This window comes from Scylla paramamosain, chromosome 43, assembly GCF_035594125.1.
Source record: "Scylla paramamosain isolate STU-SP2022 chromosome 43, ASM3559412v1, whole genome shotgun sequence".
Taxonomy (NCBI): domain Eukaryota; kingdom Metazoa; phylum Arthropoda; class Malacostraca; order Decapoda; family Portunidae; genus Scylla; species Scylla paramamosain.
The window spans coordinates 2,816,300-2,829,683 of NC_087193.1; the positions used below are offsets into that span (position 1 = coordinate 2,816,300).

At 39.6% G+C, this 13,384-nt stretch overlaps 1 protein-coding gene across 1 annotated transcript in view; it reads right to left on the reverse strand.

The window, feature by feature from the left end:
* Positions 1–266: 266 nt before the first annotated feature.
* LOC135093779 (uncharacterized) overlaps positions 267–13,384 on the reverse strand; it is an 81,210-nt gene continuing 68,092 nt past the window's right edge. Inside the window, exon 5 of the mRNA XM_063993389.1 lies at positions 267–722. The gene's annotated coding sequence lies outside the window, so the exon portion shown is untranslated. The remainder of the gene's footprint in view (positions 723–13,384) is intronic.

Sequence of the window (13,384 nt, forward strand, 5' to 3'; positions counted from 1 at the left end):
TAGTGCCTATAGGGTAAAAAATTTATGTCTTGAACAGGAGACATTAAAAATTTTTTTCGTAGCATTTATGAAATTAAAAGAATAGATTGAGGAATGGCGATGTGTATGGGCACTACGATCCGACTGTATATATATATATATATATATATATATATATATATATATATATATATATATATATATATATATATATATATATATATATATATATATATATATATATATATATATATGTATGTATGTATGTATAAGGTATTTCACGAGTCGCTGGATATTCTCACACACACACACACACACACACACACTCACAAAAAAAAAAAAATAATAATAATAATAAATAAGTAGATAAAACAGTCGTCAGATTCTGGAAGTATGTATGATAAACAAGCAGGACTGCACTTACAGTTTCAGTGACAGTCTAACACAATTAATTACACTATTATTAGGAGGTATGAAAGCTTGAAAATAAAAATGTGACTGTGATAGGGAACATTACATCATCGGAAATACATCAGCGTATGAAAAATATAAAATAACAATAGTGCTCCTGAGGCAGACCGATAAATTGCCTAATTCTCTTAACGGCTCCTTCAATTAATTGTACAATCATTCGTCAAATTACTATTATTAATTGCTTATTCTATCATTCCGTCTTCTCCGTTGGGCTCCTTTGATCATAACGTCGCGTCTGTATCATCTCGCCCTTTAACTGGTAAACGCCTCTGAAAGAGATTTATGAAATTATTATTATCATAAAATTATTATAAAAACATAAGAACTTAGGAAAGGAGACTGCAAAAGGCCGGTTAAACTACACTGGGCAGCTCCTTTACTAATCATGAGTGCCGCACCCCTTTATGGACATTCTCCCTTTTATAATAATAATAATAATAATAATAATAATAATAATAATAATAATATTATTATTATTATTATTATTATTATTATTATTATTATTATTATTATTATTATTATTATTATTATTATTATTATTATTATTATTATTATTATTATTATTATTATTATTTTTATCATTATTATTATTATTATTATTATTATTATTATTATTATTATTATTATTATTATTATTATTATACATTATTATTATTATTATTATTATTATTATTATTATTATTATTATTATTATCATTATTATTTTATATTATAATAAAACGTTCATTAGGACACTGAGATTCAAGAACAGGCGACCAATCATATTCAGCAATCTTATGACTGATGTGCCCAAGGACAATACTTATTAAACAACTTATATAAATTGTATTTATTTTTACATGTGTTGGCCATATGCGATTGATGAGATTTGCTGTGTCCGTGACTTGTGGACAGGGTGATTAAAAGAAATAAGGAGAGAGAGAGAGAGAGAGAGAGAGAGAGAGAGAGAGAGAGAGAGAGAGAGAGAGAAACACATTATGCTCATGAAATCATAAACAAAAATCAGTAGTGCCTTTCAGTAAGCCTACAGGGGCCTCTAAATTAGCTGATATAATGTCTGAAGCTCACAAATTGTCTGGGAGAGACGCCGCGTAAGCTTGATGGTGTGAGACTGTATGAAGGCCAGCGTCATGGTATCATGGTATGGGCCATTCTGCTAGGCCAAACCTTCCAAAATTTTATTGTCTTTTGTACAGACTACACCATACTAGACTGCCCACTCTTCATTCTGCTGCCAGATCTGTTTCCCTAGTGAGTCCTAACGAGAAATTACTGTGTGACATAACAGACACACTTTAATATTTTGGATCATACATCACTTCATATTCTACTTAGGATATTATATAGCTAATCGTTATAATAAGTATTGATTGCTGAAACTAAACGATATTTTAAAACTTTTGCAAATAAGAAATTAACAGAAATATGATGAGCTGAAGTGAAAGATCGTATCTGAAATGTCTAAAACGCATTTTGTTTAGTGCAGCAATTTGCAGTGACTTTGCAATAATTACTAATATAAATAATCTCATTTTGTAGAATAAACTCTCCTGAACTCGATGTTATACTCTCAGATTTGTGATAAAATGTCATATAAGCGGTATATGGACTTGTGAATGAAACTATTTCACAATCTAGCGGGCATCATAACGTCGTGACAGCACTCACTCAACTCTAAGCAGCTGCGCTGGCAGGAAAACGGGGAGTGGGCAGTCTAGTATAGTGCAGTCTATGCAAAAAGACAATAAAATTTTGGAAGGTTTGGCCTAGCAGAATGGCCCATACCATGACGCTGGTCTTCATATGGTTTCACACCACCAAGCTTACGCGGTGTCTCTGGATAGACCTCGAATGAATCTACACCGGGGGACAGTGGGACGCGTCTTCCAGCCCTTGCGTTCCTCCAGCCGGCGGGCGGGCAGCCATATGGCTGACGAAACATTACACCTTTTCATTACACTTACATTACATTACATTACATTACACTTTTCATCTCGCTTCATTCTTCTTTCTTCTTTCTCTCTGCTTCTTCTCGACTTCACGCCCCTCTAGCTCTTTTGTCATGCTCTGAACTTCCCTCTTCTCTCCATTTCGCCTCTCATAAGAATATACATACATATATATATATATATATATATATATATATATATATATATATATATATATATATATATATATATATATATATATATATATATATATATATATATGCACACACACACACACACACACACACACACACACACACACACACACACACACACACACACACACACACACACACACACACACACACACACATCCTTCATTCAAAAGTCTATGGCGATCCCCACACCAGCCTCGGAGTCCCCATCTAGGAAGGGCACAACAAATGTCTCCTGGTATTGACCGTAAGTGTCTTGGCATCCCCTTAACTTTTTTTCTTTCTTAACTTCTGCATCATTCACGGCCTTAGATCTAATTTTCAATCTCTTGAACACCACCTGTCCTCTACTAAACCACTTCTTTTCCTCACCGAAACACAGCCGTCTGAGGCAACTGAGAGTAGCTCTTTCTTTGTTCCGTCCTACTTTCTTTGTCTTCATTTTCAATCCAAAGCTGGGTGTTGCGTCTATGTGCGTAACGGCTTAACCTGCTTTCGTGCCCACGCTCTTGAATCTTCCGAATGTTCCTCTATCTGGCTACGACTGCAAAGTCACTCTCAAACTAAATTTATCTGTGATGCAAACCTCTCACCTAAATCCTCTGACTATAAAAAAAAAAATTTTGCCAACTTAATCAAATTCCAAAATAGAGCATAAACTCTCTTCCTCTTCGCAGAGATCCTCATTCTTCGAAACTTCAATGTTCAGCATCAGCTTTGGGTTTTCTCTCCCTTCACTGACCATCTTGGTGAGCTAACCTTTGGTTTCCTCTATGCTTTGCATATTCTCCATGATCTACAGCAATTGATGCAACACTACTCGTATTCTTGACCGTCATGGAGATACGCACAACATTCTTCTCCTTTTCCTCACCTCTAATCCTGCTTATGCTGTCACCCTATCTTCTCCACTGGGCTCCTCCAAACACAATCTTATCTTGTCCTATCGCTTCAATCCCTCCTCAGGATCCTCCAAAGCGGAGGTGCCTCTGGCGTTTTGCCTATGCTAATTTGGGGCACCTGAGTACGTATTACGCTGGAAGAACTACTGCTTCCTTGTCAGAAACCCGTCTCTGCGTGCTGAGTGCATGCCAGAGGAGATAGTATCTGGCATGGACGCGCCAATTTCTTACTCTTTCTCTGGCCCTAAATCTTCCTAACCTCAGTTTAACAGAGCCTGTGCTCGTGTTATACGTGATAAAAAAGTGGCCCACAAAAGATACTTGAACCTTTTATTATCTGAATTTCACGCACTTTATATTTGTGCCCGGAATCATGCCAAGTCTGTTCTCCAACTAGCCAAAAACTCCTTCATAAATAGAAAGTGTCAAAATCTTTCAAGATCTAACTCCCCTCGTGACCTCTAGCACCTAGTCAAAAACACCTTCAATAACTTTACTTCTTCATATTTTCCTCCTTTATTTAAACCTGATGGCGCCACTGCCATCTCATCCATTTATAAAGCTGAACTCTTCGCTCAAACATTTGCTAAAAAACTCCACCTTACATAATTCAGGCTCTTTTCCTCCCTCTCCTCCACTCTCCAACTACGTCATGCTACTCATTAAGCTCCTTTACAGTGATGTTTTCCATGCACTCGCTGACCTTAACTCTCGGATGGCTTATGGACCTAATGGGGTCCCTACTATTGTCCTCGGAAACTGTGACTTCCTGCTTGCACCTTGCCTTGTCAGCCTAGTCAGACTCTTCCAAATCTGTCAAGATATACCTTTCCTTCCTGCTGGAAGTGTACCTAAATTTATCCTGTTCCTAAAGAGGGTGACCGCTCGAATCTCTCAAATTAGCATCCTATTGCTTTAATTTTATACCTATCTAAAGTTTTTAAATCTATCTTCAACAGGAAGATTCTTGAACATATAGCACTTCACAACCTTCTGTCTGATCGCTAGTATGGGTTCCGTCGAGGCCTCTCTACTGGTGATCTAATTGTGATCATTACTGAATTCTGATCATCCTCTTTTAGGGATTTTGGTGAAACCTTTGCTTTTGCCTTAGTCATATCTATAACTTTTAATAGAGTCTAGCACAAACCCTTGATTTTCAATCTACCCACCTACGGCTTTCATCCTTCTCTCCTTAACTTCATCTCAAGTTTCCTTTGTAACCGTTGTATTATTGCTGTGGTAGATGGTCACTGTTCTTCTCCGAAGTCTATTAACAGTAGTGTTCCTCAGGATTCTGTCCTGTCACCCACTGTCTTCCTATCATTCATCAATGATGTTCTAAATCAAAGTTCGTGTCCTATCCACTCCTTTGCTGATTATACCACCCTGCACTTTTCTGTCTTTTCGTAGACATCAGCCCTTCAGGAAGTAAACAGTTAATGCAGGGAAGCCACAGAACGCCTGACTTCTGGCCTCTCTAAAATGTCTGACTGAAGCAGAACAAACTTAGTATTGTTCAATGCTTTAAAAACTCAATTCCTTCACGTATCAACTCGACACAGTCTTCCAGGTAACCATCCCCTCTTCTTCAGTGACACTTAACTGTTGTCTCTATAAAATTTCTGATTGGGGCAGAGCAAACTTGGTATTGTTCAATGCCTCAAAAACTGAGTTTCTCCATCTTTCAACTCGACACAACCTTCCAGACAACTATCCCCTCTTTTTCAATGACACTCAACTTTCCCTCTCTTCTCCACTGAATATCCTTGGTCTGTCCTTTGCTTATAATCTAAACTGGAAACTTCACATCTCATCTCTTGCTAAAACAGTTTCTATGAAGTTCAGCGTTCTGATACATCTTCGCCAGTTTTTTTTTTTTTTTCTTTTTCATCTTTCAAGCTGCTAACCCTGTACAGGGGCCTTATCTGTCCATGTATGGAGTATGCTTCACATGTCTGGGAGGGGGTTCCACTCATACCGCTCTTCTAGACAGGGTGGAATCAAAAGGTTTTCGTCTCATCAACTCCTTCGTCTCTTTCTGATCGCCGCAATGTTGCATCTCTTGCTATCTTCTACCGCTATTTTCATGTTAATTGCTCTTCTGATCATGCTAACTACATGCCTCCCCTCCTCCCCGAGGCCTCGCTGCACAAGACTCTCACCTCTATTCTGTCCATCTCTCTAATGCAAGAATTAATCAGTATTCTCGGTCTCTCATCCCTCTCTCTGGTAACTCTGGAACTCTCTGCCTGCTTCTGTATATCCACCTTCCTATGACTTGAATTCCTTCAAGAGGGAGGTTTCAAGATACTTATCCTTCAATGTTTTGATTATCTTTTGGACTTTGGTCCTTTGGACCCTATTCGGGGACCGTCATCATAGTGGGTCTTTTTTTTTTTTATTTGAATTTTTGTTGCCCCTGGCCGGTGTCTCTCCTACGTAGAAAAGAAAAAAAAACTCCTCTCCAGGGAATACAGTTGGAGTAGTTTTAGCCTATATCTATACACTATTCCTCTCAGTCCCTGAATCATCTTAGTCATTCTTCTCTGCACTGCTTCTAAGGAGTGTATGTCTTCCCTACAGTAAGACGTCTAAAATTGCATTGCATACTACAGATGTGGTCTTACTAAGCCTAAATGTAAGTTTAGTATAATCTGTGAACTTCTGTTTGTTACATTTGTTTTGATGAATCCTAATTCCATGTTGGATATGTTCCCTTGGTTTAAGATCTGAGATTACCTGGACGCCCAAATCTTTTTCGCTCTTTGCCCTACATACGTTGATAATATCAAGGGTATAATATGTATACGTGTTCCTACCTAAACTCAAGACCATACATGTGTTTATGTGAATTCCATTTGCCACTCTACTGACCATCCATACAACTTGCAGCTCCATAGCACTCTGGTCTGTCTTAATTATTTTGCTTACTTTTCGTGTCGTCAACAAATTTATCTATATCACTTCTAATCCTTGTAGTTCAGTCATATATGTAGATTAAGAACAATAAGGGGCCCCTTACTCAACTCCATTGGTAACTGACTGTCATTGTGATCTAACACTATTCACGTGCACCCTTTACACTGATGCCATGCACTGATCTAGCTCAGAACTTTTCCTTCAATGCCGTGAACTTATACTTTATCTAAGAGTTTCTTGTACTTATTGGGTACTCTGTCGAATGATATGATTTATTTGGACTTCAGCAATCGTCACTATGAATATCTACCGCTTCCATTACTTTATAAAACGCCTATAGGTTTGTAAAACTTTTACTTTCCAAAATCCATGGTGATTATTCTTAATTAGTTGCTTTTTTGTCTAGTTCTCAGTGATTTCCCTAGTTATGAGGATTTCCAGCATCTTGCATACTGCAGATGTTAAACTAATCGGGCGGTAGCTGCAGCTCTGCGAATTTAATCCTCTTTCTTAAAAATCGGTACTACATATGTCTCAAGAAGCTCAACAACATGAAAGCAAGCAGGTGACAAACTCCTGGCCAGAATGTGAGATCCAAAGACGCGTTGTTATTGTGTTGCTCGGAGGTTGTTATTGTGTTGCTCGGAGGTTGTTATTGTGTTGCTCTGACGTTGTTATTGTGTTGCTCGGAGGTTGTTATTGTGTTGCTCTGACGTTGTTATTGTGTTGCTCGGAGGTTGTTATTGTGTTGCTCTGACGTTGTTATTGTGTTGATCGGAGGTTGTTATTGTGTTGCTCGGAGGTTGTTATTGTGTTGCTCGGAGGTTGTTATTGTGTTGCTCGGTGGTTGTTATTGTGTTGCTCGGTGGTTGTTATTGGGTTGCTCTGACGTTGTTAGCGAGTAGTCTAAAACATTTACCTCCGAGGTGGTGTTGGGGAATTGTTACGCTCTCATCAAAGTATACATGTGCCCAAATTGTTTATTTATTCATTATTATTATTATTATTATTATTATTATTATTATTATTATTATTATTATTATCATTATTATTATTATTATTATCATTATTATTATTATTATTATTATTATTATTATTATTATTATTATCATTATTATTACTATTATTATGATCTTTTTATTTATTTATACATTTATTCATTTTTTACAGATTCCAAGCGTTACCACCAAGGGATTATGATTTCGTAATGCACAAAGTGAAATTTTTCCACGAACACCGAAAATACAGCGAAAAATGAAAAGGCAAATGTGCTGTCGGAGACTCGCACTCACGCACCATAATACGAAATCTCCCAAATAACGTTATTTACGTCATACTTATAGATTTATGTAAATTGGCGAATAAATTGATGTTCAGTGGCAGTAATGGCATTTAGGTGTGGCTACCTGTCAATGATAAAGGGGAAATATGGTAAAGTAACTGCGTGCCACGGTTTATAAGGTTATGATCCAGTGTTGGGAACATTAAGATTAGTCTCTGGTGTCAAAATATTTGAGTGCATGATTAATAATGTGGGTCCAGGAGTACTTTGCCCCATTTTGTTACTAATCTAACCAACCCTAACCGATCAAAAGTGAGGCGTTATGTGGCTTCCCTGCGTGAATTGTTTACTTCCTAAAAGGTTGGACGTCAAAGAAAAGACCTGAAAAAGTGCAGGATGGTATCATAAGCGTAGGAGTGGATACGACAAGAATTTTGGTTTAGAAGATCGTCGATGAATAATAGGAAGAAAGTGGGTGACAGGATAGAACCTTGAGAAATACCACTGATAATAGATTTAGGAGAACAGTGACCGTCTACCACTTCAGCAATAGAACGGTCAGAAAGGAAGCTTGAGATGAAGTTACAGAGATAAGGATAGAATCCGTAGGAGGATAGTTTGGAAATCAAAGGTTTGTGTCAGACTCTATGAAAAGCTTTTGATATATCTAAGGCAACAGCGAAAGTTTCGCCAAAATCTCTAAAAGAGGATGACCAAGACTCAGTAAGGAAAGCCAGAAGATCATCAGTAGAGCAACGTTGATGGAACCCACACTGGCGATCAGATAGAGTGTTATGAAGTGATAGATGTTTAAGAATCTTCCTGTTGAGGATAGATTCAAAACTTTAGATAGGCAAGAAATTAAAGCAATAGGACGGTAGTGTGAGGGATTAAAACGGTCACCCTTTTAAGGTGACAGCCTGAATGCAGGGAAACTTCCAGCTAAAAGGAAAGGTAGATGTTGACAGAGTTGAAAGACTTTGCCTAGGCAAGTTTCGGAGAACAATAGGAGAAACCTCATCAGGTCCATAAGCCTTCTGAGGGTTTAGACCAAAGAGGGGATGGAAAACATCATTGCGAAGAATTTTAATAGGTAGCATGAAGTAGTCAGAGGGTGGAGGAGAGGGAGGAACAAGACCTGAATCGTACAAGGTAGAGTTTTTAGTAAAGGTTTGAGCGAAGAGTTCAGCTGAGAAGTGGAGTTTCCAGTTTAAATTATAAGTAAAGGACAAACCGAGGATGTTCAGTGTAGAAGAGGGGGGGACAGATGAGCGTCACTGAAGAAGAGGGAAGAGGTGCGGTGGCCTGTGCTGCGATGACATCATGTAAAACAAATATGGCCGCCCAAACAGAAACCTACCTATGTCTTAGATGCCTTTCCAGTTCCAAAACAATGCTATTTTGTACCATACGCATACATGCATTGTAGTATTGTACGAATACCAGGGTATAGATAATATACAATGAAAAACTTAGCATACAAAAGTGATAATTATGATGATATACTAGTCGAATGAGCAATGATGTAGGTAAATTTCAACCATTTACCATTAATCATTATTGAGATAGTAAAGTTGGTTGGCACACAAGCTGGGATGTGAAATGTCGGGTAGACCAGCATCAATCAATCAACTTGGGTTTAGGACGATGACAGGTCACATTCTCACTTTGCCTTCGATTGTGCTGACATTACACCCTATGTTGTTGGTTTTTTATATATATATATATATATATATATATATATATATATATATATATATATATATATATATATATATATATATATATATATGCTTAGTGGTGATTATTTTACCATTATTTTAACAATTTATACATTTTTCATTCGAAAATGCTTAATTTCTAATCGTATGCTTAACCAACGGGAAGGCTGGTTATAGATAGAAAGAAGTTATAGAACAAAGAACTGTCACTGAGACGTAACTCAAAACCGTTTTTTTCCATCCTTATGCGTGCTTTGAATTCTTGGTTACTATGTAGTGAAACGATATCAGGGCAGCTAGTGTTGCAGAGTTTAAGTCAGCAGGAAAAGCAGCGTGGGCCATTTTGTGGAGTCGCTGTTACCATAGCAACAACACGGCTTTATGTATGTTCCCGGAGAGGCTCCCAAAATCCTTTGATAGAGGGATCCGGGCGTCTTGGGTGCTCTCAAACACGAAGGTGTTTAAGTTGTTTTGTCTAGGTTGTCTGGATAGCTGGAGTTTGGAAATTAGCAAAATTTGTTATCCAATAATGTATTAGGCGACATGATTCTCGTCCATGCAACCAAGTTTCACCTCCTCGGGTATTGTCTATGATGGTCCCTTGTTTTGTGCTGATCATCCTGCTAAGAAGTTTTATGTTTTTTGATTAACATATGCCATACACTTGGAGCTCACAGATTCCATGTCTTTGTCAGACTGTATACTTGCAATTCGTAGGTCCATTGCCCGTAGAGGACTACTCTCTGTAGTCTATTTAGATCATTTTAGGACCTTTGTAGCTTCTGTTCAAGAAATTCTGAAAGTCTATGATCATCTGGTTCCACAATGAAAGTTTATAGTTCCTAGGTCTCCATGGTTTAGAGGCAGGTGGGAACGCCTCATCAGGTCTGTAAAGTCTGTAAGAGAGACCATAGGAGTTAGTTATATATCTGGAAGTGAGTTAGAAGCTTGTATTAATGAGGCGGAAGCTTGTGTTGACTCCAGACTATTAACATACATGATTGTATGTAATCTTCTCTTTCCCTCACGCTTTATTATTAGGAGGCGCACAGTCTTCCACACCAACGCTCAACCCACTGCACCTCTTATCACAAGTAAGGAATTAAGGGACAGATGAGTTTTAAGGCCACAGATGTTAAATAAGTTCAGGAGATTGTGGAGCGAGGGCTATATCAGATATCTGCCCCTTTTTGTTAAGAAATTTAAAGCCATTTGTAATCTGAAGCCGGGTGATGAAGTGTTGTTGAAGGAGGATAAAAAAAAAAAAAACTATAGTTGCAGTGGCCATTTGGTGTAATTGTTGATGTTTATCCTGACAAAGTTGGAATAATTTCAAGTGTTAAATTCGAGACTTTCTGTGGGTTAGTTAACAGCTCTATTCAGAAATTGCATAACTTTGAAATATCTAGTTCTGATTCTGTACTTAACACTTGCACTAATCATGTTCCTAGCACTGGTGAGGATAGCAATATGGACTCTTCTAGAAACTTATCCCCCTGTGTGGTTTGTAATGAAGGTAATACATGTTCAGGTTTAACAGTTAAGGCTTCTTTTAGATTAAACTTGTTTTTAGTTAATTTGAGGCCATACAGTATGAATGTAACATGTACTATATTTTTATTCTTTGAACAGTAAGTATGCACATTTGTTTTTGTTATGTTCATACACTGTATTGTATTAATTTATAAATTGTATGGATATTATGCTTATGAACTTGAAATCTGATAGAGGTCTGCAAATCTCCTATGGGAGGAAGTGTGTTGTAGATATATTGCTGAGATGAAGGAAGCAAATTATAAAGAAGCACTTATTGGCCAGATTTTTTTTTTTTTTTTTTTTTTTTTGTGTGTGTGTGTGTGTGTGTGTGTGTGTGTGTGTGTGTGTGTGTGGCAAACAGCCATCTTGCACGGACTGTAGAGGAAGAAATGTTGTACCGGCAGGACGTGTTTCCCTGTCCTTAGCCCTGCCACTTTGTTTTAAGAAGATAAGCTGCTTGACTTAGGCAAACGTTGTCCCATGTAAAAATGATAGAAACCTATTATGAGAAGGAAAAAAAGCGGATGAGGTGGATGACAGAGTACTGGTGAAGCTGGAGGAGAACAAACAGGCTGGAGAGGCTTGCATTGTGACTGATGGCAGCATGAAGCTTGGTAAGTGTGACCAGCACCAGGTGTTCCCACCGCCACACTAATCTCCACCTCCTCATTCATTCCTCGTTTGTTTGTTCATTCAGTCACACATTCAATAAATTACTCGCACACACACACACACACACACACACACACACACACACACACACACACACACACACACACACACACACACACACACACACACACACACACACACACACAAACGTTTCTCGATTTTTCGCAAGAAAGAACAGCTGTACCCGTCTTCGCCCGGGCTGCCCTTCCCTCCCTCCTTGGACAGCCCTCTTGGCCCGAGCCGCCCCTCCCTCCATTCCTTCTTGGCCCGAACCGCCCCTTTCTTCATCCCTCCTTTCACATCCCTCTTGGCCTGAACTGCCCCTCCCTCTATCCCACTTTGGGCAGGCCTCTTGGCCTGCGCTGACCCTTCTTGAGCGGGCCTCTTGGCCTGCGCTGCTCCTCTTTGGGCATGCCTCTTGACCTGGGCTGCCCCTCATTGGGGAGGCTTCTTGGTCCGGGCTGTCCCTGCTTGGGCAGCCCCTGCTTAGGCAACCCTCTTGGCCTGAGCTGCCGCACCTTGGGCAGTCCTCTTGGCCCAGGCTACTCCTCCTTGTGCTGGCCTCTTGGCCTGAGCTGCCCCTTCTTAGGCAGCCCTCTTGTGCCGGGGTGCCCTTCTTTGGGTTGGCCTGGGTTGTTCTGTCTTGGGCAGCCCTCTTGGCCCAGGCTGCCCCTCCTTGGATAAGTGGATGAATGAGTAGGTGACTGGATGGGTGGGTGGATGAACTGGTGTGTGGATGGATATTTTGATGTGAGGATGATTCGGTCAGTAAATGGATGGGTGTATGATGCGATATATGTTGCGTAGATTGATTGCTGCGTGTATATATGGATTGATGGATTGTCATGTGAATGGAAGGGTGAATGAGTGGATGGGTGAGATGGATGGATGAATGGATGAATGTGTTGCTAGGTAGATGTATGGGTAGATAGATGGCTGGATGATTAGGTGAGCGGGTTGGTGAGTGGATGGTTATGCGGATACGGGAATGGGTAAGTTGATTAGTGGCTGGATAGTTAGTATATAGGTGGGTACATAGATTAGTGGATGGATGGATGGAAGGTTGGATAAGTGAGTTGTGAATGGGTGTGTAGGTCGGTGGATGGGTAGATGTGTTGATGGATAAATGAACAGATGGTGTGAGGGCAGTGTGTGTGTGTGTGTGTGTGTGTGGGAGGTGAGTGAGTAGGTGAGCGAATAGGTGGGTAGATGGTTGGGTGGGTAGGTATTAATGAGTTGGTGTGGGTGAGTTGATGGATGGGTATGTGGTTAGGGGGATTGGTGGGTGTGGTTGTATGGATGGGTAAGTGTGGTTGAGTGAATCGGTGGATGGGTATGTGAGGGTGAATCAGTGGATCGCTGGGTAGGTGAATGAGTGGAGTGTTTGGATGAGGTCTGGATGGTGCGTTTGGTGAAGGTTGATGGATTGGTGGGTAGTTGGGTGGGTGGGTATGAATGAGTGAGTAAGTTTGTGGAAGGTCAGTGGGTAATGGATGGATGATGGATACATTGGCGGAGGATTGTGTGTGTAGATGGATGGATAGATGTAGATGGATCAATGTGGAGTGAATGGATTGATAGATGGATGGGTTGGTAGGTGGGGTGGGTGGATGGATGTGTGAGTGTGGGTAGGTTAGTTAATGTGTAGGGAATGAGTAAGTCTATAGGTAATGGGATGGATGGATGGACAGATGAGGGTTAGTGGGTGACTGGACGGGTGGGCTGATGTACAGAAGGCTAGGTGATGGTGCTG